This window comes from Ochotona curzoniae, unplaced genomic scaffold, assembly GCF_017591425.1.
Source record: "Ochotona curzoniae isolate NIBS_2020 unplaced genomic scaffold, NIBS_Ocur_1.0 contig_2688, whole genome shotgun sequence".
Lineage (NCBI taxonomy): Eukaryota > Metazoa > Chordata > Mammalia > Lagomorpha > Ochotonidae > Ochotona > Ochotona curzoniae.
The window spans coordinates 3,824,826-3,830,344 of NW_024465553.1; positions in this window are offsets into that span (position 1 = coordinate 3,824,826).

Sequence of the window (5,519 nt, forward strand, 5' to 3'; positions counted from 1 at the left end):
ACAGGCCTCAGATTTCCTCAGTCAGAGGACCCGTGACCTCTACAACCCTATGTCTCTCAAATGGCCCACCTCTCTCCACATCCCCAGCCAGCTGCCAAACTCTCTGACCTAAGCAAGGTGCTCACCAGGTGTCTCTCCACCCACACTGGCTCCTTTCAAACCATTCTGCCCACCCGGCTCTTGTCAGCTGTTCTTCTACTCTTCTCTGCATTCACGGTGCCTTCCGAAGACACCTGCAATAAAGACCAAAACTTTTCAACACAGCTCCTCTTCTCCATTTCAACATAAGCTGTGCCTTCTTGGCTTTCCTCAAACAGCCAGATTCACTTTCAGATTTCTTTTTCTTCAAATTCCTTGCCTCAGCAGTTGCTACTGCTTCACTATGATGCTTGGTTTCATTTTGACCTTCCTCTCAGAAGGCCATTTTTGTCAAGGGGTTACTTTAACTCCTACATGTTAAGGAAGGCTCCACTTCTGCAATGGATTGAGTGATCTTGTTCCCTGAAATTCACAGGATGAAAGTTTAATCCTCAAAATTATGGTATTAAAATGTATACACTTGGAAGGCACCTTGACCTCACAGCTTCAGCTTCTAGAACTCTGACAGACACATTTTTTGTTGCATATGAGTGAGCTGGTCTTATGGTGCTTTGTCATATTACATATAAATAAATGGATAAGAGAAGTGAGAGTATTTTTGTAATAAATACCTACAATGTATGTTAGGTTATAACTGTGTGATTGGTGGAGGCTGGTGGAGGTCTGACGTGTATGCTAAAAGGTAAACCTAGGTTTGCATGAGTAGAATTTTAAAGGTGATTATCAGAGTTCAGCTAGAAAGTGGAAGTGCTGTAGAGAGAGCTTTTTGGAGAAGGTCCAAGTGGCCGTGAGCGGGATGTGGCTGTGGGTGGAGAAGGCCATTCTGATGAAGACACAGATGGACAAGAGAAACTTGGTACCAGAAGAGGAGGAGAGGTAACCCTCCTCAGACAGTGGTAACGAACTTGACTGCATCATCTTCATGTGCTAGTGTTTGGGAGAAGACAAGACAGGTGAATGATAAAATGGAATGAGAAGAATATTGGTGGAAAAGCACAGCTCTTACTTATGATAAAAGGAGAGAGATATGGGTTAAAATGTAACTGCTGTGCAAAAGGAAACAAAGCTTGGAAAGTAATCTGTGTCTCTATTACAAAAAGAAAGGCGGGGGAACGTGTGTTTTCAGAATATCATTAAGGCTGTGGTAGACCACTCACAGGGTGAAGACATCTGTGTGGTGAACTAACCCCATGAATGTAGAGTGGATTAAAATTTTGGCTTTGCCAAACTGGTTAGGAGAGGGAAGAGAGATGGAGTATTCGGGGCAGGGAGTTGAGGGAAGATGGTTGTCTTCTTGGGACTGAACCTATAGACATCTATTCTCTTTATATTAACGATTTTTAAAAGGAAAGATATTAGTATACATATCAGCTGCAGGCTTAACCAATAAGCTAAACAAAAGCAAAGAGCAGACATGCGATGGTCCAGCAGACCCCTGTTGCAGTGTGGAACCTCATCACCAGCAGAGATCCGGAAGACAGCACATCCAACCAAAGGGGTTGTCCTTGTGCCTCTGGATCTCAAGGCACTGGACTCGTACAAGTTTTGGCCTTGCTTGGGGTCCATCATTTTACTGACCCATCCACCAGTCCGTTTCAGTGGCACACTACTGTTTCACAACCATGGAAGGGTTTACTTGAGGAGGAAAGTTACCTGGCGTCTTCTCACCCACATCCGAGTGAGCTGACAGTTTAGACACTGGATGTGATGCTAGAATGAGTAAAAAATGTTTGGGGTTATTTTGGGATGGAGTGCATATATTGCACATGTGACAGGAGGCTATTACAATCACCTGAATACAGACAGTTGCAACTTAGATGGTTCAGTTTACGTAACTGCAATACACATTGGGTAGAAACTTCATTTCACATTTTGCACTTGATCTTAGCCAAAAAGCTGAGAAGTGATTGTTGTTTTGCGTTTTGAATTTTTGATCCTTTCTTGAGCTAACAGTGAAACAGCTCTGTAGTCTCCAGCAATGTTGGTAATAGCAAGGAACTGGGCAACCATGTGATCATGAAGGAACAAGTGTATCCTCCACAGTGTTCTGGTTGCTGCCCCGTGATGTTTGGCAGGTTAGATGTAATAAATTGATTTCCAATGTATTCCATTTACAACTTGTGATGCCCTTATTGGGATGCAGTTCCACCATGGGTTGAGGAACACGTGTTTTCTTTTATCCCCCAGATCCCCGTGTTTAAATCTTAGCCCCACTGCTCTCCTGTCCCCACACGAGGATATAAAAAGTAACATGGTCAAGAGAATGTGCCCCTTGTGAAGGGGTTAGTGTCATCTTACAGAGGTCTCCAAGGGCTGCTCTGCTCCCCTGCCATCACTTGAGGATACAGGAAGAAGCCGATAGTCTGCAACTGGAAAAGAACCCTCTCCAGAAAATGACTGTGTTGGCACCGTGGTCTAATACTTGTAACCTCAACACTTTGAGATGCGAATGTCTGCTGTTTATAAGCCACCCAGTCTGTAGCACTTTGTCATAAAAAACTCTATATGTTGAAATGTTGGGTTTTAAGTTCCAAGATTCATAGGAAGAATTGCTAAAGGAAGGTTGTCCTAGTAGAAGATAAATAAATCTTATCACTTCCATTCAGGATTACTGATGGAGAGCAAGCTTTCTCGACTTCATTAGACAGCACTGTCCCCATGTTCCATAGCCCCATTGAACTGTGAGCTTCTGAATAGCCTTGAGGATCTCCTAGCTGTATTCCTTGTTAAACTCAGTGCTGATACACCACACGTTGTGCTGACTCCATCTCCAGAGTGCAGCATTCAGGTAACTTTGTGGAAGCAGTGAATTCCCAGCCCCTGATTCTGGTCCGTGTTCAATCTAACTAAATTCCAGACATGCACATTTGTGGAGTGCACAGAAATACTCTCCCTGCCTGCCCCACCCCCCCACTTGGCTCATCCTGTCTCTCATTTGCCTGTGGGTCTCTTTTTGGCCTCTCTGTTTCTCAAATTAAATAAACAACAACTTCTTTTAAAATAGGCCTGAATTAGAGATTATTATGGTAGGATTAGAAAGGACGTAGTGTACTAAAATTACAGAATGTGCATATGCAATTCCTTTGCAAACATCATGAATATTCTGTTTGTTCTCACATTGCCAATTGTTGGAGGCCATTCATATATTAAAAATCTTCCTAGACACTTACAATTTTGATGTTATCATTCATATTGTCTCTTTATTGCTATCAGAAATTTAATTTTAGCATTTTAATATCTTTAATCAAGTCCTCCAGCATAAGTGATGTAATAGACGAAACAAAATGGACAGTCATCCTCTTAAGTTGGATTATTCCTTTACCAAATATTGTGTAGCTATTGAATTTTAATCATGCAAAAACTGATGTATAATCATTTGTATATTTCACAATCCATTAGAAAGGGAAGGTTCAAATTAGCACAAAGAATCCAAATAAGTGCATTACCTATCAAAAAAATAAAGACAGCCTCAAACAACTTGAATAAAAATGGAATTAAAACAACTTTGAAACCAATGCATAGATTTTCATAATGCAGATCTGTCACAAATTTTTAATTAACTTTAAATGATGTAAATTGACTTCATTGTTTGGCAATCAAGAATAAATGCTACACAGAAAACAAGGTATTCCACATTTTTCGGGAAAAGTCACTTCATATTTAGAATTTTACCTCCAATCTAGCTACTGATAATCTGTGATGATGTCTTCATGATTTGAAACATGTGTTTTTTAAAGTAAAAGACAATATTTTAACGCCTAAATCCCTCATATGAGAAATTTTCTGAAAGTTAATTGCTCTATCTAAGCAAGTGAGATGTGAAAGGAAGGTAATATAAGGTGGAAGTGAGGATAAAATCCAGGATTCAACTCAAATCCACTACAGATCAAGGTGCTAACCCTGCAGCATACCTGGTCACACGTGTGAGGAGCTCAGAAGGCCTCAGATGTAACTCCCAGTGATGTCAGATTGTTGATCAGGTTTCCCATACCTACTGAACCAGGAAATAACAAGAAAGAAGCCAAATGTCACACAACATTTCTCAAGGGCTTTCCACCCGAACAACAGTGAGGAGACAGACACAGGGGGAGAGCAGCAAGGAGACCACCAGGACAGACAGGGAGAATAAGGGAGGGATGAGGAATGCACAGGCAAAGTGGCACCAGTCAGAACAAAACCATGGGATACAAGATTAGCAAGCAAGACGCAGACGCTTTCCCTTGTATCAGCGAAGCACAGTCAGAATTTGGAATGAAGAACACAGTCTCATTTACATTAGTATCTCCTAAGTGATGCACTAAGATATAACAAGGAAAAACATAAAATCTGACTAGACAAAACGCTAACCAACAGAGAGCTATTCCATAGCACAGAAAAGGAGATGCAACACGCTTATTCTCAGAATGTCAGCCTTTCTCAGGATGATGTGTAAATTTGACCCCATCCTATCCCAATTTCAGCAAGTTATTTTGGAAATGTCAATAAATTTTTGTGAACTTCACATGGAGAGACAAATATTAAAAATAACAAAAACAGAACTTGGAGAGAAAACATTTCAATTTTCACATTACCCAACTCAAATAACATGTGATGTAATTCCTAAGAGGGTGGGATATCGGTTAGAGGACAAACAGATTGAGTGAACAGAATTGAGACCTTAGAAGCAGGCCTAAACACATGAGGTTTATGATTTATGACAAAGGCGTGAAAAATACTGTTTTCAATGAAAAGATGCCGGAAAAAACAGATACCCACATGTTAAAGAATGAAAGAGCCAATACGTACTTTCACCAAAACTATCTCAAATTGTGCCATAAGCCTACCTCTAGAGCATAAACCAGGAAAAATTCCTAGATGAGAGCCTAAGAGACAATGTGCATGATACCGAGTTTGGTGATGACCTTTAAGAAAAAATACTAAAGCTACGAAGGTAATAACTGGTAAGTTAAACTTCATTCAGCTAAAAGCTTTGCTCCTTGGAAAAGACCGCCAGCATTGGAATACATACAACAGGTCGGGGGAGAGTATTTTCACAGATACACCTGGTAAAAACAAATGCTACCCATCATGTAGAAAGTACACTTAGAATTCTATAACAACAAAATCATCAACTACATTGGAAAAGAGACATCACATCAGAAGGAGTGTTCATAGCAGCTAAGAACATTAAAACATGCTCCACATCTTACGCCTATTCATAGAACAATGAGCTATCACATGACACCTGTTAGAATAGTCGGACCCAAGACGCTGAAAACACCGGATTTCGGCCAGCACAAGGGGCATCAGGAATGCTCATCTGTTGCTGATGGTCACTTGCAAGACAGTTTGGCAGCTGTTTCAAAACTAAAGTTTTCCTGACCCTACAATCCAGCAATTACATTTTTTTATTATTATTTACGTAGATGAGTCAAAAAACG